General features: G+C 40.0%; 1 protein-coding gene across 1 annotated transcript in view; it reads right to left on the reverse strand.

Moving 5' to 3' along the window:
- Positions 1 to 6411: 6411 nt before the first annotated feature.
- Positions 6412 to 23632, reverse strand: part of IRS1 (insulin receptor substrate 1) — a 49046-nt gene continuing 31825 nt past the window's right edge. The window contains exon 2 of the mRNA XM_054639270.2: positions 6412 to 7479. The gene's annotated coding sequence lies outside the window, so the exon portion shown is untranslated. The remainder of the gene's footprint in view (positions 7480 to 23632) is intronic.

Here is a 23632-nt window from a genome sequence, read left to right on the forward strand (position 1 = left end):
AAGCTTTGAAGATCTGCATTTCATAGAGCTCCAGCTTTCACAATGAGACTGCTGGAATAAAAAACACAGGCTCCCCAAAGAACTTATGTGCCTGTAGAGCCATTCTTAATTTAAGGATATATTTGCTTTGAGCTTCTGTACATAGTTTACAGGCTTTTTTAGTAGAAATCACTTTGATAAACCTTTAGCAGGCATTGGTCTTCCTGAATAGCAGCAGCCTCCTGAGTCAGGGAAAAGTGTGGCTTCCACTAAGAGATTACAGAAAAGGGGGTAGAGAACTGCAGACTGGGCTTGAACTGCTCATCTTCTGGTGAGAGCACCTTGGCTGTGCAACAGTTAGAACGAAACTCAGGAGTGGAAAGGACTAAACACGGAAACTTTCCAGCAAGTGAGATTTTTGAGATGAAATTGAACAGATCTGAAGGGGACACTGAAATCTGGAGGGAGAAAAAGGGCTGGACAATACTACTGTTCTGCAAGGACAGAGTTTACATAGCTTCCTTACCAGCATTTCTTTTTTACCCAACACTGCAGCAGTTATGTACTTCTTATTCATCATTTCATCCTCTTAACACCTCAATGGAGGTAAAAATCAGTTTTGCTTTGCATACACAAAACTGATGCAATAATACCAATTTATTTATTCACATTCATGTAATGCTTTGAAAGAGACAAAACTAACCAGCTCACTTGTGTATCACTGTTAGCTCTAATTTTAAAAATAACACAGCAGGCAGAAGTCTCTTGATCTTTCACATCCATGTGTCACGTTCAGGCCCGTGGCCTTATCTTTCACCTCAGATGACAACCCTCAGGATTACCCACATGACTGGAGACTGGTGATGAGCCAACAGATTACCAGGCCACTTCACACAGCCTAACAGGGAAGAAATCCAGGCAAATTGCCTCCTGGCAGATTTAGGAAAAAGAATTTCAGCTTACCTTTCCATGCTCCCGCTGAGGTGGCAGCGGCGTGTGGCTGAGGGAGAGGACGCTCTCCACCAGCAGGCCGCGTTCCCTCCCACAGCGGCGGGCACCCTGTGAAGAGGCTGAAATTAATGCAAAACATGCTCCTGATAAGGGCAGGCTGTCAGGAGGAGCCACATCACTGCCAGGCGCCTGAGGAAAGCCAGAGCTTGTGGGAAAAGGGCGGCTGGGCAGGGGGTGAGGGCTGAGGAGAGGAGGCCAAGCACCAGGGGCGGTGCAGGGCTCTGAGGAACCACGGGGCTGTCTGAAGACACCACTGTCATATAAGAACACAACAGTTTTTCTCTGACGTTAGTAATTTGAAGGACAAAAAATTTTTTTGGCCCTGCATGGGCTCAAATGCATGTTTTGGACTGAGACCACAACCCCACAACCACAGGAACTGGAACTCACCTAATTTTCATCAACCTTTTAAAAACAAAAGCCAACCTGGCCTTGACTTCAAAAGATACAGCCTGAGGAAGAAACAGTGACACGTTTGCCTTGCACTCAGCTCAGCTGACTGCAGAATCAGGATATGCCAGAAATATGGGGTTTGTTTTGCTCTCAAACTCCTGCCTGAAAAAAACCAAAGAGTTGAAATTCTTTTTCCTAGATCTGCCTTAATCAAATTTCAAAACTGGCTAAAGAAAAATGAATGGCTGTTTTAAATTCACAAGCTGAAGGTGAAACAGTAAATTGATAGATAGTTAAAATTGTAATTTCTTGTTTCAGTCCATCTTCAAAAAGGTGAGAAAACAAAGCACTACCACTGCAATGATGAAACTGAGCAGGACACTAGCCACATCCACAATAACCTGAGGAGAAAGCCCCTAACAATTTCAACTTTATTGTACTTTATTGGCAGCAAATAATTCACAACAAAACAGACATTTTATTCAACTAACTAATCATTGGTTATTACAATAAAAAAAACCAAACACAAGCAAACAAGAGGAGAAAGACTTCTCACTTCTCAGTCTGAGAGATGGACCCCAGGAAAAGCCCCATGAGCAGAGCCATGTGCAGCGGGAGGGACTTTCTCCCTGCTGATGTTCCAGGAGGGTTCAGCCATGACATCCAACAACCAAATGGTGCCAGACTGATTTTGAAGTTAAAAGTAAAAAAGAAAGGCACAGATTGTGACAGCCATATACAATGCTACCCACAAGCCTTTGGATGGACAGACAGGAGCAGAGCTGTAAGTCACAGCTTTTCCTCTTCAAAAATTACTGGTAAAAGTATCAAAGACATTACCTGGTTGTTTTAATTTTTTATCAATTCTGTAGCAGCATTGCTGCTCTAATGGTTTTTCCTTGCAAGGCTCTATCCTCTACAAACACTGTAGGCGAGTTCTCCAGTCAGGCCATTTTCCTGAAATTAACCAGCACTTCAATTTCTATAGACAGAAGTTGGGTCCAAGACTGGTTGAAAAAGAACCATTTTACCAAGCCATGACAGCATAGCTCCACTTCCTGCTGTTCTGATTCAATGCAGTTTATCTGCCTACAGACACTGATTTCTCTGAGAGGTATTCAACATCTACAGAAGGCAGACTGGTTTTAGTTTATTTTATTGGTGTCCATCTCCAAAAACAATTGTCAAGTGTCCTAATACAGCAGAAACAGGAGTTTTGGGGATCCAATCAAGCAGAGCCTTTTCCATAGGTTGTGGAGGGTTAGGGGGACATCCCAGCAGTTTCTTTTCCGTGCCCCTTCAGTAACGTAAAGCTCCAGGTTCCAAACCATCCACTAATTCAGATCAGGAATCCAGAATGGCACAGAACCTTTTGCCAAAAAACCTGTCCCCAGCAAGCTTCACAAGGCACTGAGTGTTTGAGCTCTCCCTCCATCCTTCCCTCTTGAGGCCTTGCACCCAGCCCTACTCTGTCTTACAGTGGACATGCAAAGTTCTTATGTTTCCTGTGACATCCAAGCCCAGCCACTGCAGGCACACATTAACATTCAATTATCCTGTTAATGCTATTCCAAATGTAGAACAAAAGCAAACATTTAAATACAGAAGTCACCATAACACCTGCTTCCTCAAGTAGTCCTTGACTGGTCTCCACCTTCTCCTCTGACGTGTGAATGTTCTTTCAGTACACATCTGGAAATCACAGATTCATTTCATCTTTTTTGAGAACAGTATCACCTTAAAGATGCAAAGACAAAATAAAAGTTTTTCTCTAAACTGAAAGTCCTGAACTTTTTTCCATTTTCACTTTTTTTTTTTTTTAATGGGGATCTGCTAATTTCACAAACAAGTTACTTACAGTATCTTCAAAGTTACATCTAAGTGAAAATACTGATAGGTAGATAAATACAAGGTGAAATAGACAAGGGTGAATACTGCCACTTTACAGTATTTACACTTCCCTGTCACCACTGAACTAGTCTCTAAGTTTGCAGATTGAAAAAATCAGACAAACAAAAAACCAACACCAAAAAACTCCCAAAATCATCTGCACCCAAAGATGGCTTGGAGGCCACACAGGAAATGGGCAAAAATTTGCCATAACTTCTTTATTTTCAGTATTGTTTCTTTAGTCTGAATGAAGCTGCAGAGCAAGAGCTGCAGCATGTCCCCAGATGGAGTCAATGGGCATTGAATGCTGTTCTCTGGCTGCTCCCAGGCACTGGGGTCAGCTCAGCCTTGCAGGAGCCCCGTGAGGCTGCTCTGCTGTGCCGGTCACACAGCTCCAAGCAGCACAGCTGGGGGCTGCTTACACCCTGCTCATCACCCAGCCCTGCAGTGAAACACAGGGCACCAAACAGCTGAAAGTCAGCTGGGAGCAAGATGGACACAGTGCTTGGTTCTTAAATATGCACCAAGTAAGGCTACAGCACCAGAACATGCCTATAAACATGGCCCGAGTTCTCTTTTTGCTTTCTGAATTTGTACTTTTACTGAAACAAAGCCAAAACAACACTATGGAAGACTTGATATTTTAAATACTAAGTAAAGAGGTTAGTATCAAATACCAAAAGGACAAAAATTTATTTAGAGTTCCACAACATACACATCAACTCAATCAAACTGAGCTTGAACACAACAATCTTTGCCAAAACCCAAGTGTGTAAATGCTCCTTGTGCTCCTGAAGACTGCTTCAAATGGTTTTTCCAACTTCTCTCATTTTCAACCAATAGCACTAATAAAATGCATTCAATACAGTTTTTGAACACTGAAGCTGTGCCAGTAAGAGAGCCAGAAAGAAACTCAAATAATAATCAGAAACTGCCACTTGAAAAAAATAAAAAGCAAAATAAACTTCCAAGCATCTGAGTTTTACCAGCTGATCTAGGACTGATCCCATGTGCTCATTTTTAAACTTAGAGAAATGACAATCTGTTCTGTGGCAGACAGTGCAAAAGAATTCATAAAAGATAGTATAGCGCTGTATTTTTGAGGCATTTATACTTTAATTTAAAAGGGTTTAGTTCATAATCATCTATTTATTAAAGTTTGTAATACATAAGAATAAAAATCTATGCAATAATCAAAAGTTTTAGGTTTGGTTATGAATGCACTTTGTTGCAAAAGTATTTTCAAAACATTTGCTGAACAGGCATCTTGAACTTTACTTAGGAAAAAATAATGATTAACATAAGCCCTATACACATTAACATCTTTAACAAGCTCCTTCTCTGCTCATGTGCCATCATTAAGATGAATGCAAACCCACCAGATCAGCACCATCCCCCTGCCATCCCTAATGACCACTGCCAATTCCTACACTTTTGTAGAATTCATTTTGTTTTATGAACAAAATTTGCTCACAGAGGTATAACTGTGAAGTACTCCTACCAACATTAAATGAACTCACTGGTGCCTATTAAACCTTAACAGTAGCTTCCAGCACCTCCAAACTTGTGACTTTAGTAATTGCCAGATTCTGCAAATTACCTGGAACAATACAAAGCACAATGGACATTAAATACTGTTCTATGCAAGGCACTTAAACATCAACACAGGCTAATATTTAGCAACCAAATCAGCACGGTAAACATTTAATTTAATTCACTAAGATGGAGAAGACTGGGCAAAGGAGTTGAGGATGAGTTGTTCTTATGTTTTTACTTCAGAATATATGCAAGCTTTCATTGCAAATAAACCCCATTTTAAAAAAAGAACAAAAAAACAAGGTTTAAGATGAAATAAAAATGAGTAACTTGGAAATTTAAATACTGGTCTGATGCACTTGGCTTTCTTTTTAAAACAAATGCTGCCTTTTTAGGTATTAATGGTTCTTTGGAAAAATTCACATCACTGCTTATGAAGGCTAAAAGGTGAGCTACTCCAGATCCACTTGCCCCTTTCCACATAAGAAAGCAGCAAAGCCTCTTGTCTGCTACTGTTTGGTATCAGAACCTTTGGGAGGAGACTGCTTTGTCAGCAAAGGCCAGGATTTCCAAGGCAGCACTTGGGCAGGCACAGATCCCTCTCAGGCTGCAGCCTCCCCACACAGCAGCACCCTCACTCTGCCAGCATCACCACTGCTGCAGTTGTTCCCAATCTGGAATGATTTAAGCATTCTTAAACTTCAAGTCCTTTCTTAAGTGAATATTCTGACTTGACAGGGTCAGAGTGGTTTTATATGTGCAGTAATACCAGCAGAGCAAAGGGACTTGTAAGCCTCCAGCAAAAGGAGAGGTGAAGAGCAGCTGTGCAATGGCCCCTTCATCTATACTGCAGTCAGAAGTGGACACTGCACTAACCACAGCCTAATCCCAGACATCATAAACATCTCAAGGGGAAGAAATTCCTTCTTTGAGGGCTGACAGCCTTCCTGCAGGTAGAGCTGCTGCTGTGCCTGCCTGCTTTTTCCTGATAACAAAAATTCTTTTGAATGTGCACTTGCCCATGGAGTTGCTTCATGGAAGCACGAGGGACCAATGGGGACCTGACATGGCATCAAATTCAATTATCACTTCAACAACATTTTACTTGAAAATCCATGATCTCAGTATTTTTCCAGTCCCCAAAAGAATTAAGACTCTGCACGTGCTATGCACAGAAGAATTTTCATCTGCATAGAATCAGTGTAAAGCAGAGGAGAGTCACAGAATTTTTCCTTGTCGTGCCTCTTGCACTGATTTCCAGACAATCATCTGAGTTGTGCTTTTTAAATTTTATGCTGAAGTCTTGCTATGGCTTCCAAGTGATTTTACATTCTGTGAACCCTTCCCCTGAATTCAGTGGAAGGAGAGCTGTGTCCTGAAAAGTCTCCAGAAAACTGAAACAAGGGCCTTAGTGAAGGAATGCAAGGAAGCATGCTCCCTACTCCACCTAATTACACTTCAATTCATTCTTAAGCTACAGTGGTCCACAGCCATTCTGAGTGACAAACCATGGCAACATCACAGAAACCTGGTAGGACAATTTCATATATTTGAGACAGCTTACCAAGAAAATAAAAAAGACCCAAAACCCACTACAGCAGATAAAACAGTATCTAGTTTATTACATATAGAAAGAGATTTCCAGAATTTACAAACACCCACATTTTCATTCCAGGGAAAGAGTCAATTTAAAAAGTTCACCCTTTTTTGTTTCCATTTTGCTTTGTGGTTTCCTGTTGGTTGTTTTTTTGTTTGTTTCTTTGTTTTTCTTCTTTACAATATATACAATGGAAGACTTTGATTTCTTTTTTCTGATTTTTTGTCGGTTACTGTGCAATTGATGAATTAAAGTTGACACTTGTAAATACCAATGTACAGTAATGTTTGTCTTCATTGCAGTTAATACAGACTATTATTTTACAAGGAGTACAAAATTATTTTTTCTTTTGGAAAGAATTCAGCTCAACATCAGGGTTATCTTACAACTGATAGTATCAGTAAATATGACTGTACAATCAAGGCCCAGGGACCAATGACTCGTATTATATTATTTTCTGAATTACAATCTTAAAACAAGAATAGTACCCTACTCTATTCTTAGAAGCCTTGTTTTAAGCAGGTTCCCCACTCTGTTTACAACAGAATATAGTATACCTCAGTTCCACATCAAAAAAGATGTGCTGTAGGAAAAGTTACATTTTAATTAAAAAAGTACATGTATAAATCAAAACCTATGTTAAATATTTAATACTCTTCAACCAACATTATGTCTTGTATGTAATAATTTACAATGATGATTTGTCATACAGGTTTTCAGCAGCAAATGAAGTTGTGTAAATGTGCTAGTAAAATACCCATTCTCACCATGATGTAGTGGTGGGCACATCAGTTCATGTGGCCAGCTAAGTCCTTATGGTAGAGGATGAAGTAAGAGAGACTTGTTGTCCAGGTGTCACAGTGCTTCTGCTTGGCACAACACAGGATGTGCAGCTCAGTCAACAACTCCTGAGGTTTGTGTAAAGTAAACAAACTGAACTGGATGCATCGTACCCATTTACAGAGGAAGAGGAGGAAGAGGTGAGGTCCTAGTTGTGATAGCATGAAACATTTATAGTCTTGATACCCATGAGTTTAAAAGAAGGATTTGTTGAGGTTGTGTAGGTCATCATTCTGAAATTGAAAGAGAGAGAAAATTAGCATCATGAGCACTTTAAAACTTTCCTGCAATTATTTTCCTGCCCCTCCTTTGTTTTTCTTCTCTTTAAAAGAGTTATCATTCAAACTGAAAGTGTTAGCACCTTGAAAAATTATGGCATACACACATTGAACTGTACTCAAGCATGTGAATCCCCCAAAGCATTTAAAACAGATGTTGGCAATAAAATTCAAAGCAGTCAGAAACACATTTAAAACTTGCAAGAGATTCACCTAAGCAGAAACAATTTAAGTGTCCATACTGATTAACTCTGACAAGCTCCTGTAACAAGAGAAAGGAAAGCTCCAAACACCAGCCTGCTGTTGGCATTTTTACCAGCTACAAGAAAGATTCACTGCATGTCAGGCCCTACAAGAGGCCTTCCTGGCCACCTGCAAACACCAGGCTGGCCTGGGAAGGATGACCAAGGAATGGAGCATTCAGGGTGCAGCATTACCACTCCCTATTTGATATACAAGTCCAAAAAAAAAATTGTACATAGAAAATCCTGGTAAAGCCCATAAATTTATCAACATTCTGCTTCCCTCTGAGAGAGGGCTGGGTGAATAACAAGGTCCTGCCCCAATAATGCACAGCACAGGTTTAGAGGGGAATGAATGCCAGAAGCTGCCTCTGACCCTGTCCCCCTGTTCTCCTCATCTGCTGCAGCCCCCCTGAGCCAGTGCACAGCGCACCAGTCTGGGTCAGCAAGTCCTCTGGACTCTGCCTTTCTGCTGGTTCTCCACAGGCAGGCTGTCAGCCCCAGCCCTGATGAGGAGCAAGGCAGTGCCCAGCAGGATGCACTCAGGGCTGGATGGCCTCGTGTCCTGCTGGCAGCTGCTCCAGCCCCCGTGGGGAGCACGGTCCCTGCTGGGGGACACAGAGCTGAGGTCACACGCTGGGCCACCAGGGCTGCCTCCCACTGCTCCTGAGGCCCTGTGGCACTGGCAGGCCACACACAGAGCCCTGGTGGCCCCCACTGCCCAGCACCCCTGGGCCTCTCACACCACAGTCCCAGTTCCTCCCTGCACACCACTGACGTGCAGCCAGACCCACTGGGGACCGAAACACGCAGCACTGAAATGAATACAACTTGTCTTTTAACTGGGGTTAGAGGACCACCAGCATTTACATTTCAATAGTTTTGCTTAAATCTGCTGAAGCAAGGCTCATATTTTACATAAAAGTGTGTCTATTTCTTTGTTCAATATTAACTGTGCTCCTGAAGAGACAGGTAAACAGTGCATTTTCCTAAGTACAAATAAAGGCTTCCCATAGATACGTTGAACTGAAAAAACTGAAAAGACCTCCTGTCCCATATTCTTTAATTGCACAAGAAACAAAATTTACTTTGTGTGGTCCTTCAAGTGAAAGGAAAGCCTATCCCTGCAAATGATGTGTGGTATGCTGTGAAAACTCCCTGGAGAATTATCTCACAGATCTCTTATTTACTTTCAACTTTCCTCTGCACTCACATTGCGATCTACTGGAATGTTCCTACCCAAATGTCTATACACAGCTTCACATAGCTGTCAGCTTTCAACTCCATTTGACCTAAAATTAGCCAGTAATGCCATACTTTATTAATAAGACAAGCACAAAAGAGAAATGGCTTGTTTAAATGGAGGAGCAAAATGTGCGTGATATGTGTGCTGCATATCCAAGGTGCGTGTTCCACACCCAGCTTCCATCCAGCAGGGCCAGAGGAACTGCTGGGTGCCCCCAGCAAGGACCAAAGGTCCAACCTGCCCTGTACCAACAGGGCAAGTGGAAGGACAGCAAGAAACAGCTTTTCTACATGGCCAGATTTGATTCTGCTAAGAGATTTTAAGAGCATAAATAATACATGATTTGCAGCATCAGGGCCAAGTTCTACGCCTCTTCACCAGTATTCATCTAAACTCAAATACATCATGTATTGAACAAAACAGCCTGTCCCATCCAATTCCTCACCAATTCTATCAATACAGCCAAGAAGTCATCTCAACCACTACTGGAGGGCATTTATTCCTGGATTCTGAAGTCAGAAGAGCAGAGGAAGAACAAGGGTAACAAGTCTATCGGAAAAACAAAACACTTCCTAGAATAATTCACTAAGAAAAGAAAACTGAAGAAACCCACAGTTATAAACACTTGTACATTATAGTCCTGCACATGTGTAAAAAGAGTGAAAAATCACAGGAGCCTGAAATATCCAAGAGTTGGAGACAGGATGAAGAGCCAGAATCATGTAGGACATGACCTGGTACAGGCTGAATTTCATACAAACGTCAGCTGCAGGCATGACAGGACACAGGGGCATGGAGCAGTTTCAGGTTTGTACTTACACCTCCAGATCTTCAGCAGCACAACATGGAAATCTGTCTGTCACCCTCCCCTAAAGATGTATTGGTAGTTTTTGTTTTCTTTTAATTTTGGGAAGGGAAAAAAAAATCAGCTAGGATCTTTGCTAATGACCATCTGAGACTATTGATTACAATTAGTGGCTTTCATACCCAACTCCTCTGACCAATCTCTGTCAACAAACCACAAATTGAGTAACTGAGAATGACAACCCACACTACTGCTACAGTCCAGTGCTGCTTGTTCTGTCTGAATGCACAAAGATGTCTAGGAAACAGACAATCTGAGAGCAAAGCTGCTCCTCTGAGGTCACTGGAAATACACATCCTATAAACCTTGGATCCATTATTTGTGCCTTATGCACAGCCAAAAGCACTATCCTCACTTTTAGCATACAAATGTTCTTTGCTGCACTTCTAAAGAGTATTTCCTGAATTTTTGACAAAACACTCTGAATCTCCTCTCTCCTCAGTGAGCTATTGCAGTGTGCTTTAAGGTGAAAGAACCTTATTTGGAAATGAAGTAACGGGCTGGATACCTCCAGCCATCAGCATTTCCTTAACAACACACAAAACAGTGCAGAAGACAAGTGTTTTAATAGAGAGTGTGAGGACAGCAGCGAGCTGAGGTAAGGATCATTAAAACTACTGACATCACTGCTGGCAACCAGAGAAAAGGGAAAACCTGTGTTTAATCTATTTCCTATTCACCACAAGTTTCAGCTGGAGTCCCCAATAATGCAGTTTGTGGTTGACTTTATGGAAAAAGTTAGTGATGCAAGAAAAATGTACTGAAACAAACAAGCATCTTTAAAAGTTCCTAGAAGGTACCTTTGACAAGTAGTCTCTGCTCAACATCTGTTACAACACACATGCAGATAACACTGAGGCACGTTCCAGCTGGCAAAGCTTCCTTCTCAAATCTCTTAGTCCAGGATGGATACAGCACAGCTAGCTGCAGTTCCTATTACAGCTGAAATCCCATTCTTAAATCCAGTAACTAAAAATAAGGTGATATTTCATTTTATTTCCATTATTGGGAAGCTGGAGAAGAAGAGTACTTAAATTTTGAACTAAGAGCAGAGTGTCTAGACAGCTTAATATATCTTTTCTGAAGTTAAACAGAATTTTCATACATAACATAGATGTTGCTAAACTACACTTAAAATGTAATCCTTACTCCTTCCTTACACTCTATTCTCTTTGAAAGTAACCAAGGAGGAAAAAATAAAACAAAGCAAATATAAGTGAAAACTCAAGCAATGTTCCAGCAAAAGGCTTTCCAGTAGCCAATTTAAACTTCCATTTGCTATTAAGAGCCAATAATGTGTCTTGCCCCTAAAACACTAATAGAAATGCCCTTCCAAAGAGTCATTTAATTTCAAAACAATCCAATAACATGAAGTTGCTGTTGAAGTTCCACCATCATGTCAGCAAATAAATGCAACTACTTTGTCACTGATTAACACAGCAGGGCAAAACACAGCTCCCGAACATCAGACCTGCTCAGCAACTGTGACCCCTTCCCAGGGTCAGCTGGCATCTGTTTAGGAAACAACTCCACAGGTGACAGAGCCAGGTCAATGAAAGGTCTTCAGTTCTTGACTGAAGAAAATGTAGATTATTTTCTCAATCTACCAAATGAGGATATTTTGCAGCTCTGCCATTAACCTTGTTAATCCAAACACATTTTCCAGAACTGTACCTATCACATCAACACCTCATTTGAAACCATGAGCAAGGACTAGCTGAAGACTCCCTGTCACAGTTAGGAGTTATAAACAAAAGGCTTTAGAAGTGCATTTGTTGTTTACTTTAGGATCATACAGATCACCTTATTCTGTGTGCGGCAGCTTCCCACATAATGAACAAATCTAGCTCATAAAAAATAAAAAGCACATGAACAAAAGCTCGGAACAAAAGGAGAGCCATTGAGAACGTCCCCGGGAGGACTCACGCAGGATTCCAGCAGCCCAGCTCTCCGCGCAGCCTGCCGCACCCTTTGCCTGGACAGCTATAACGGGATGTCCTCAGAGATCCCATACGAAGTAAACACCTTAAGAAGTCTTGAAGAACCCTTACACAACTCGTCTTGGTGACATCTGCATGACTATCACTAATTATAAGCACACGGTGCGCACCTACCCCGCACAAACCGAACGCAGCCCCGCTGCCGCGCTCCCCACACGATGAGCGCATCAGTGCCTGTTTACATTTTCCCCGGCATTACAAACGTGCACACAGGCACGGGAAGCATCTCCTTCGGATAAATTAAAAACACCGACCAAAATTTCAGCTAGTTCAAGTAACTCCTTTTCAAAGAGATGCAAATAAGCTGCAGCGCTTCCCCACTCCCAGCGACGCCGAAAGAGCCAAGGAATGCAGGCAGGAACAATGGCTGCTCCAGTGCGTTAATTGCAGCCCGGGTCTAACAAAAGCAATTCCAAACAGAACCAAACAAAGTCATTACAACATTGCTATTTAACTTGTCAGGCTGTAATCTACATTTAATAGATAAGCTTTTCTTCCTTGTACCCCAAAATGCCTATTTCAGCTTTCCTGTGAACGTCTTAAATGCGGAATTACTGAAGATTGGGTTTCACCAAGTCCTTTCCTATAAAGCAGAATAACTGAATTTGGTGTTTCCACCCGGTTTTATCTTTTATAGAGGTCATTCACTGCTGGAGGAAGAAACCTAAAGACCACTTACAGATAATAAAGTCTTTCTGCTATTGGTTCAGACAAAGTTCATGTACAGCCCTACAAAAAAAACAAAGCCATCCTCACTACAGCAGAAAATTTTCTTCTATTCCCCAGAAAGAGAAGGTGGGAAAAAACAACAACTATGAGACTTTAAAAATAAGATGATGAGCCAGAACCAGGTTTTTACATTTCTGAACCCATTTCCTGGGATGTAAGTGCGGTGGGAAAGCACAAGCTAAACCACACACATTCTTTGGATGAGCTTCTGCCCGGCAAAGAATTCGTATGTTTGATTTCAGCTTTACAGCATGTCAACCTGATTTAAACTCATTCAAGAGAAAACTCAACCCATCACTGAGGTCAGCATGAAAGGCTGCAGCCACAGACACAAAGCCAAGGCTGCCTGCCCTGAGCACCTGCCACGGGAGAGAGGGAAGCTGCTGCAGGTCACATTTGCCTGGTTCCACCAAAAAGAGGACACCAGCCAGCTCTCTGCACTGGCATAAAACATACTGGAAAAAGGAAATCACAAAGTTTCTATATAGAAAAAATACTGAAGGGATATCCTGTTCTATTACACAAAATCAGTAGCAGTTAGGGGTTTGAACAAGACTGATGACCCAAATACTGAATTTCTGATTAAATATTTCATCTTTTCAATTTTGAAAAAAGAAGTTTCCAAATTTTTGTGGTTTTGGGAGACTAAAAGAAACAAAATACAATTAAATTTAGAAAGAAAGAGCTTAAATTCAATAGCATGTTTTGTAAAGAAATTCTACAACTTTTCTTGTGTTGGCACAGCTAAGCAAGCCATAAAACAATACAAGTGTCCAGCAGTCGCAAGTAACAAAAATCCAAGATGCAGCCTGTAGGTTTGTGGTTGGTTGGTTTCCATGAAATGAAAAATATGGGCAGAGTCTTTCTCATTAAAAGGTGTAGTGCTATAAATGGGATTCTCATGTTTGTGTCTTCAACTTTGTAAGGACTGAAGGTCTGGATCTTTCCCTTCCTTTACTAATAGTCTGAGTAATCAGCTAAAGGTTGAGTCTGGCTCACAACAGAGAGAAAATCCCTTTGTTTCAGGACTGAAAATAATGATGTTACTATGAAGCCAAGGATCTCATGAGATCAATACTCCAAGTTCAACCCAAATCTTCTCATAAAGCTCCTCTAATTCACTTGGCAGCGCCGTTTGTGTTTGATATCCTTCAGATAAAGCCACTGCTGGCCCAAGGTCTTCTCTCCTCCCCAGACTGCAATAATGAAAGCAGTATCAAACCCTAAATGTGCTCCACCTCATTAATAGCTTTAGTCCTCACAGGGCAACACTGCTTGTGTCTTTAAGATTCAAAGAGACTTGCAAATTCTACAACTGGGATCATTCCTTATTTTGGAATTCGTACTGTTCAGCTCACGAGTCTGCAGAGTCTAACCCTGAAGAATTTGTGGCATTCCCACCTCTCACGATGACCCAATAATCCACATCCAGTTCAAGAAAGCTCTGGTGAAGTACACTTCGTATGGCTGTATCCTTCAAGAGAAAACACTGCTCAGTTTCTACCTTTATCAAACATATAACCAAATATCAACAATATTCATAAGGGGAACCTAGAAACAACATCATTATGCAATTTATTCTTCAAAGGAGCTTTTTTAGGAACTTTCTTAGGAGTTCAAAATAAATTACTTTAACGGTAGTTTCGAATTCAACAAACTCACCAATGCTGGGAATCATTACAACTGCTCTGACTATAGGGAAGCAGATGACCTGGGTGCCTTTATATGCACTCACACCCTCTCAGCTTGTCAGCAATTTAAATATACACAATTAATTTTGATCAAAATTGAGTGCACTGAAGCTGTGCTCATATTATATCAAGTAAATTACATCAGCAGTAGAGCTTAGCAACACATAACACACAGTGTAGCTACCACATAATCAGAATATATTTCAGCTGCTGAATATTCTTATCTTTCTGTGAATATGTATTTCACATGCAATTCTGGCACTCAGGGCTGGTTCCCCATTCCAGAAGCCAAACCTTACCACTTTCTCTTTTGCTTCTCTGACCCGACTTTAAAATGCTCATTTTCTGACAGATTTACTTTTCTCTGACAACATGTAAAAAACCCTAAATAAATAGTCTAAAGTGCCTTGAAACTGTTTCCGTGATACATGCTAAATTGTGAGAGTTACAGCTAAAAACAAGGAAGGAGTCACAGCATTCAACTTTTCTGGAGCCATTTTCCTCCCAATGGACAAATAAAGGGAAAACACAGAACAAACAGAAGAAAAATGCCATTTAGGAAGGGATACAGAAGCCCCGCGGGGGGATAACCTGGCCAGCTGACCTTCACTTTGAAATTCTGCCAGTGCAAATTAAGCAGCTAGTCTGCAGCACGTCTGGGCAGCAGCGTGGGAAGGAAGTTCTGCAGTGATTTTGGATGAAACACTTCCTCAATTCAAAACAACAGTACATGAAGTATCCAAAAAGGTTAATAAGGACGTACTGGAAAACACATTGGGAGAAGCACGCCAAGAAAACAAAGCAGGGAAGGGATAAGAACAAATGAAATATCATAAAGTTGACAAAATTGTACCAAGAAGTTCGGAAAGCCAAGGTAGAAGGAAAGAATCCATTATTTTGAACCCGTCTGCTACTCTGTAATACAAAAACTACCATACAGCAGAAACAGCTGGAAACAAATTAGAGGTTATGCTTTAATAAAGGAAAGGAGAAGGCCTTTGGTATAAAGCGAAAAGCAACAGCCAAGCTTGTTATATCTTGAAGCTGGACTAGAAAGCAATAGTTTAACTACAAATTTAGTTTTTCACTGAGGTACCACCGTCAGTCTGACATGAAATTCATTGCATTAACTGCTTTGACACATTGTTTTCTGCTTTGTAGACCAAGATAAGAAATCCTAGAAAACGACTGACATACAACATCATTTGTCTCTGTATGAATGCATTTTCATGTTTCATCCGCATACATTCACAATTTATTTCTAGTAATTTGCACTCATTTGACCTGGCCTTTTTACCTTCCCTCTCTGCCATAAATTGCAAAACTTCTCAAAGACTCACATGGCATCTTCCTCTTCCCAGCACTTCAAACCTGGTGTTCAGACTCCTTGGACACTTAAGCTGAGAACTGAAATTCAAAGCATCAGTCATACTCAAAAGCTGCCAATAGTGAAGCGCTGTGGTTGGGGTATACAACCTACAGCCAGTTGGACAAGCACACAGCCACATGCAGAAAGACCTGAAATCTAATTCTGCCCTTGGTTTGATTTGCTCTGTAGTTTTACTCAAGTTATTTTGTCTTAGTCTCAAGGAAAAGATAAAACCCCATCTATTTTCTACATGAAATTTTATAGTGAGGAGGAGGAAGTTGTGAAGTCTAAAACATGCACAGTCACTATAATATCTAGGGCATAATTTTTCTGCCCTAATCCTCCTGTGTCTCAGTGCCTTGCCTGTGAGCTGAGAACTGCTACCTGCCAGCAGAGTTCAGACTGTGCCAGGGGCACACAGCAGGGTGGTAATGTCTTGACAGTGCCCAGATGAAGACAGACGCAGGGCAGCATCTGGACAAGGTGCTATAAATAAACCATTGGGCAGCCACACATTGCTGAGAATAAAAAGAACCGAAAAATGCCTCGTTCCTGGATCACTCCTACAAACTGAAGAAAACATTTTATGTGGGAAATGTATGTTTTGTGCTCCATGGTCTGAACTACAACAACCCATATGCACGAGGGTGGGAGGCAAAATTATCAATGCTTATAAAAATAAATAGCATTTGAGTGTGACTACATACAGCCAAGCATTATTCCACATTAAAACAGATTTATAAAATTAAGAAAACTCTACATGGAATAGAATATTTAGCTGGAGAAAAAAGCCAAACAAGACAACAAAATTCCAACATCAGAAGATAAGCCTTCACTGGTAAAGCAAGAGCTGTACCCTTCTCCTCCTACTGAATTAACAATCAAAGCACCCTGGACTGCTATGGGATTAACCTCAATAACAACACTGAGCACTTTATTAAGCTCTGAGATAGTCCATGCTAAACTCTTCATGGCACCATTTAAACACTGAAAAACTTGTTTGTATATAGATTAGGTTTTCAAAACAACTGTCAGCTAATTTATTTCCAGAAACCATAGGAACAAGAAAATAGTAAATACAGGGCACAAGGGAAATAGCTTCATTGTTTTGAATGAGATTGTATCTCAAGTTTGAAGAGCAGAGGAGGCAGCACCTGGCAGGCACTTGGGGAGGGGGGAGCCCTATTTGGATACAGTTGTGAATTAAATCCAAATGATAAAGACCAATTAGACGAATCAAGTATTTTACTGCTGTTTCTTTTGAGTTTCATTCAGCAAAATCTTAAAAGCCTGAATGACTGCCAATATTATATTCTAAAGTTACTAAGAGCCTAAATGGACTAACCTTCACTTGTTCAGTTGCCATGATTTCAAATGGGAAACTAATCAACAGTCACATTAGCTATTTAATTGCAACACCAATCTAGCATTGTGAAACTCTGTAATTACACAAGCAAAAGTCAAACTAGGTGAAAGTTTTTCTCATCTCAGAATTTTCAGTCAGATATTTTAAACTTTTAAAAAAAAAACATGCCACATTAAATTCTTCCCATATAATGAAAGTTGTTCACAAGAGTATCACTAAGAATCTCACTAGATGATAACAGACACTGTATTATTGTCACACATAAATCTTCTATGAGTTGTCAAATCCAGCATTAAGGATAACCCTTTAGAAGCTATTAGTATAAGTCAATTGAAAATTAAAAGCATATAGCAGCACAGATTAAAGGCTTAGCATACACACTAAAGGATCTGCACACAATATCACATATTATTAAGATGTCTTGGTTAATCAGTGATGGAAAACATCCTCTAGACATTAACCTTGACAAAATATATGAAATTCCAGCCTTATCATGCTGTGTCACTGCCCTTTATAATCTCAGAAAATGGAAAGCTCTCTGTTCTCATAAGCTACCACACAAACTTGTACCACTGGCCACCCAGTCCTCTCAGCCAAGAGAAGAATCTGTACCTAACTTGGCCTGCTGATAGTCTCAGTGATTACAAAAGTACCTGGTGATACATTTGAAACTCTCCCCAAAATGAAGAGGAAAGCAGGGTTGTCAGTGCCCATGCTCAAGCCCTGCATCCATTCCCTCATAGGCCCAGGTCAGTCAGATACTCCAGAGAAGCTGCAGAGGGGAAGGGGCCAGTTAATAAATGAGAAAAATCTATAGGAAACACAGCTTCATTAGCTCCACTGCTCACAGATCAGCTGTTTGTACAAGCAGTTTTGCTTGGAGCAGTGTTTTGGCAGTATTATTACTGTTATGTTATGCAAAGAATGTATTAAATTCTTAAATATTACATGAGATTTAATGGATTGTGTATTGCATGTGGGAGGTCAAACAAGGAGGGTAATGTTCCATTCAGCCTTATAGATGTAACTTAAAAAACAGAAGCTTGCATTATACTTCAAGGAGAAAGTACAGATCAAAGATATGCCTGAGATGCAAGAAGGCAGCCTGATACATAGAAGGAAATTATAAAATAAAAACTTTAAATATCATTTAAAAAATAATCAGTGGTTGTGACAAGCAGTGCAGTTTTCAAGAAGTTTTACAGCTCAGTACCTTTTAAAACAATTTTTGCTTTCAGAAGCTATCTATAAATTCTTCCTGAGCTTCCCCTTTATCCAACAGAATATTGCATTGATTTTAAGTTTTGTATCAATTTGGACACTCCCTGTACCTCCAGTGCTCCGAATGGCCAAGCAATAGTCAAGAGGACATATGAAGAATGGCAGAGTATCCCAATTTCTACTTTCAATCTGTATCTTCATGCCAGACCCAAAAATATTCTAATTTAAAGTCCAGTTCTCTTAAATGAAGGTTTTAATTAAGATAAAGCTAGTGTTTTTGTTATAAAACTTCAATTTTCATGGTCTTTTGGGGTAAAAAAAGTACACAGCACAGCAACTAAAGAGATCTCAGTCAATGTTACTTTGTACATCTGTTTTCCAGCAACTGCAGATTGTGCATATTATTAAAGCTTTTCTGAAGGTATGCTTCATCATTTCAAATCACTTAAGGAACAAAAGAAAACTCTGCAAACATGTTATCATACAATAATATGTATTTAGCAGTTTAGAATTTATCAGAAGGTATATTGCCTATCACATTGTTCTGTAACATGCATTTTGTACTTATCACATATACAAAAGTTAAGAGTGTAACACCACTGCCTATAAGTGTGTGTATATACAAAAAGGACCTAAAATAGGCTACAGTAGCATGAAAAAAAATTGTTCAATGGCATTACTGGACAAAAAAGCTCTCCAAAACCAGGACAGTTCCCTGCCTCAAAAACAAACACCCCCCCGCCCCGCAAACCTCCATATTGTCAGACAAAATTTATGATTCTCAGTTCAGATTCTGAGGACTGTCAAAAATAAGAGTTATCATAGAAGGAGAAAGGGAAAACTAGCTACAGTTATTTTCTACAGATAAATACACCCTATATTGGTAATTACTGTTATTCTATTATATGTTCTGCAGTCTCAATAATTAAATATTCGTCTCTCTCCACTTACCAACTATGCATAAGGTTTAATGCAATGTTTAATTTGAATTAAGAATCATGACAACTAGAAGTCAGGAGTGTCTGTAGCATCTGTAGGCATTTTGTTCTACAGAAACAATATTATGAAATACAAACACAGGCACTTTTTCTTTCAGTCAAAGTCCTGGTTTTGCAGCAAGGAAAAACTGCCTCTCAAACTTTCATTTTTGTCTGTGATTCTCTCCCAGCTTGGAGTCCTGGCTGCTAAGAGACAAGTGCCATCAAGGTCTGTGGAAGCTCACACAGTGGGAGCCACAGCTTTTTCAAATAATACCTGAAGGTGTAGCAGGTTCTACTGTAAATGCAACTTGGCATTTCTCAGTTACTCTGAGTATTGACATAACACAGTGTGGCTTTCAGGCAAATACACCCCCTGAAATGCAGCAATTGCTTCCTTCCAAACTTCAAGGTCACTTCAAAATCTGCAAAACACCAGCACTGTCTGAAGCTCTGCTTGGAAGGGATGAAAAAGGAATGGTGTTCTCATCTCACTGAAGATGGTTAAATTCTTTCAGCTAAAGCTTTCCAGTGAATTTCAACTGGAGGGAGACTAGTAACAAGCATGGGAAATTTCTGCCTTAAGCACTGAAAGTTGTCAAAAATAGGAGCAAATTAGATGTTCTGCTATTTTACCATGCAAAATATAGACAATGCAATAAAGACATTCATATGACTTTTTAAGTGAAAAATCTTCTTGTAATATACATTTTCAAAAGAATAAGAAACATAGCTAAAATACCCAGGACTTCCTTATAGGGCAAATGAAACAATTATTTTAAATTAACTCAGACCATCAGATTCTTGCATAATTGTAATCACAGATCTTTAATAAAAAGACCCATGAACCTCTCATCTTTTTCTACTTTTTTATTTGTCAGGTTTCTTCTTCTGGGCTTAGGCATGTATCTACACATGCTTCCATACTCTTTATTTTCTCTTCTGTGCTCAGATGACTCCTTCACTGCTGCTTGAAGTGTACTGTAAGCATAGGCATTCAAGAGAGGACTAAATAACCAGATTTTTCTATATTGTTCCTTCAGTCAGAACAATCTTACATCAACAAACAGTAATAATACATTCAGACGTGTAAGATTTCAAAGCTGTGGATTTTAAATGTTGAACTGGCCACTACAGTTACGTGATGTATTTGAGATTCAGAAAAGAATAACCCAATTCATTCAACAAAGCCATGCTTCATTGAAAATTAATGGAAATGTAAGAAAGGAAAACAAGGCTTTGGAAATATCCCACAGCTGCAATTTAGATGTAGTGATTAAACCAGGGAAGTACACAGACATCCACTGACATTTTGCTTTATAACACTTAAAGAAGACAACTTTCTCTTCCACTTAAGGGTTTACAAATCAGATTCATTTACAGGAAAACAATGCTATAATCTTCATTTACAACAAATCCTGAATTTAGTAAGCAGAAGTATTAGTAGTACCAAACAGATCTGAGCATAAAGAGAGGCAGTATTTGAGCTATGGGAAAGGCAGTGCAGAAAGCAGAGGCTTTTCATTCCCACCCTTGGATACCAGCTGCTTCTTTGGACTTCCAGGACTGTCTCAGAGCAAGCACTACCATAAGCCACGACTGCTTTTCTTTCTTTTATTTAGGAAACCAATATGCAACTATAAACTATGTTTATAAAATTATAAACTATATTCTGTAATATGTAAACAAGTGCCCATTACTTAGAAGCCACAGACGAGCATAATATTAGATTGTAATAGAAAACAGATGCATTTTCCTTTTCCAGTTGTTTACATTGCCAAAGCATCCAATCTTTAAGATATTCTCCATACAAATCAAAATATGTTGTGCCTTAATGAAGGACAAAACAACAGTAGCTTTAAAACACTGCATTCCCTGTAATATTTTGCAAACTGAAGCCCAAGTAGGCAGGGTACTTCAAAGGGTGCAGCAACTATAGAGCTTCTGCTGCCAGGTAGCTGGGACAAAAAAAAGGACATTTTACTTTACTGCAGACCACCCCGTCCACCAGCCTTGATACTGCAATCATTTAGATGTGTTTTCATGTGATCTATCCCACTTTTTGCCTCCATTTGCCACAAACTGGTTTTATCTCCCCCTCCCTTCACACACACAGGTACACACAGACTGCTACACACAAAAATATGTGCATACATGCACACAGCACATCCAGGCACACTTAGTTGGTTGATATAGGCAAGCATAAAGCAAAATTTATTTCAGCATTTCCTTCAAAGGTCTACAGTATCTGCCATGGTCCAGGTCCACGTAAAAATTATGTGCAGATTTATCAATTGTTAGAAAACTATGAGCTCAAAACATGACCTAGAAGCCTGCAAAGGTGGTATCACTCTTTGTCCTGAAGCTGCCTGCAGGTTCAGCTTTTGAGAGGTAAAACAGGGACACTGGAGTCACTCAACACTGAAGGGACAGCCTTTGGGTGAGCAACAGTGTTTCAGTGCTCTGAGCTGGGAGTATTTTAAAGCACTACCTTTTGCCTTCACCTGCAACAAAGCAGTTCAAGTACCTCTGTAACCTGCACTACAGCCATAGCCAAAAGAAGCTAAGCTAGGCAAGGAGTTGAGAGGGGAAACAGCTTACAGCGAGGCTCAGGTGTCTCGTGAGAATATACCTTGACTTTTATTTTCACTGATTTGAACATTTATCAGAAAAAAAACTTACAAGAGGCTCTGATATTCACAATACAGAAATCAAACTATTAACAAGCAATATTTAGCTTTCCTATCATTTTAAACCACCCTCTGCACTTGGTGGTGGTTGTTTCTGGGAAGATCAAATAAAGTATTAGCACCCATCTATGCCCATATAAAATACAATACAAATTTATCTTGTGTCTACACACCTAAATATCCCCCAAAGCTTTAAGCCCCTCCATCTTACAGGTTATAAAAACAACATGAAAACAGCTGTCATTTATAAATCAGTATACCACTGGTTCATCAAGAGGGAACTCTTTACTTGCTTTGACTTAGAAAATAATTTTTCTGTTCTTCAGATTAAGTTACAGCAGAGAGGCCTCCCCCAGCCCCTCTTCACCTGTGGATTTGGCCCCTTTTCAGCTCAGGAAAGTAACTGAACTTCTTGCCCCACAACATGAAGCTCCTTCTGCAGCTGATATTTCATTTTGAAACCTATCAGCTGGGTGACAGGCAGGCAAAAGCATAGGAATAGATTGTTTAATTTTGAATTATATTATCATTTATGGAAAATACTATCATTTTGAAAAGCCATTACTAAGCACTTTCTATTCACAGTACAGAGCATCTCTAATAGGCCCTGTGCCTCACAGTTTTTTTCTGTCATTTCATACATACCTTTCTTTTGGCAAAAGCAGATCCTCAGGTTCAAGCCCCAGGCTACAATACCAAGTTGAAGGGGGTGGGTGTGCCTGGCACAGATTCCAGCAGCTGGGAAACAGCCAAACAGACACTCCAAGCCCTGCACAGCAGCTGCAGCACAGCCAATTCCCAAACCTTGCTGCACCTCCTGCACGGTTTGCTATGCACTAACAAGTATTTCCACACTCCAAATGAACAAGCATCATGTAAGGGGGCTAGACAGCTCTTCCAAAGGGAGAATTACATCAATACTAGAAGCCACATAGCACTGGGGTTTCTAATACAGTGTGTCATGATGTAATGTAGGTAGGTTCTTTTAAAAGTGAAAAGATGGTGTTCATTCTGTTTCATGTACAGTGAGATACTCATAGTACCCACATGTAATAAGAACAAGAGTATCATACATGTCTCTAACATGATCATTATGCTGCAGTTTTTCTGGTTACCACAAATATGCAAACATTTGCATGAAGTACAATAAGAGCTCTGAGTTCCACTAAGAAGAAAAAATGTTCTTATCACTATGAAACAAAGCACCAAGTAAGATCCACACCAGGTAAGTACCTGATGCCCAAGTATCTTAACTCTCCTGAGGAGCCCTTCTTCCCAGAATCCTTCTACATCCATTAATTGTTCCATGATATACCTGCATGTGCCAAAATCCTTGCATAAGTGTGCTTATAACCTGAATGCAACACTTCAGAGAGAATGCTATAATTACTTCAGATTTCAAAGCATATCTAACAGCCCGCTGGCTCTTCTGCATGCCCCTGCACATCAGTTGGGAACCATCATTCTAGATGGATTTATTTTTGTAATTTTGGAACTACTACAACTAACCTTCAAAGAATGCAACTGAACTGCAAATTAATAAAAAACATTTGTTTGGGGGTGAAAAAAAGACAGAAAACTCTGACTTGCATTATACTTTGATTCCACACCATTCACAGAATGTTTTGAAGGAATTCAACTTCACTTTTCTTTCTTTATCACCCAAGGGTTCTAGCAAGGCACTAAGAACAACTATCAGTGTAAAACATCAC

Source organism: Agelaius phoeniceus, chromosome 10, assembly GCF_051311805.1.
Source record: "Agelaius phoeniceus isolate bAgePho1 chromosome 10, bAgePho1.hap1, whole genome shotgun sequence".
NCBI classification, from domain to species: Eukaryota; Metazoa; Chordata; class Aves; order Passeriformes; family Icteridae; genus Agelaius; species Agelaius phoeniceus.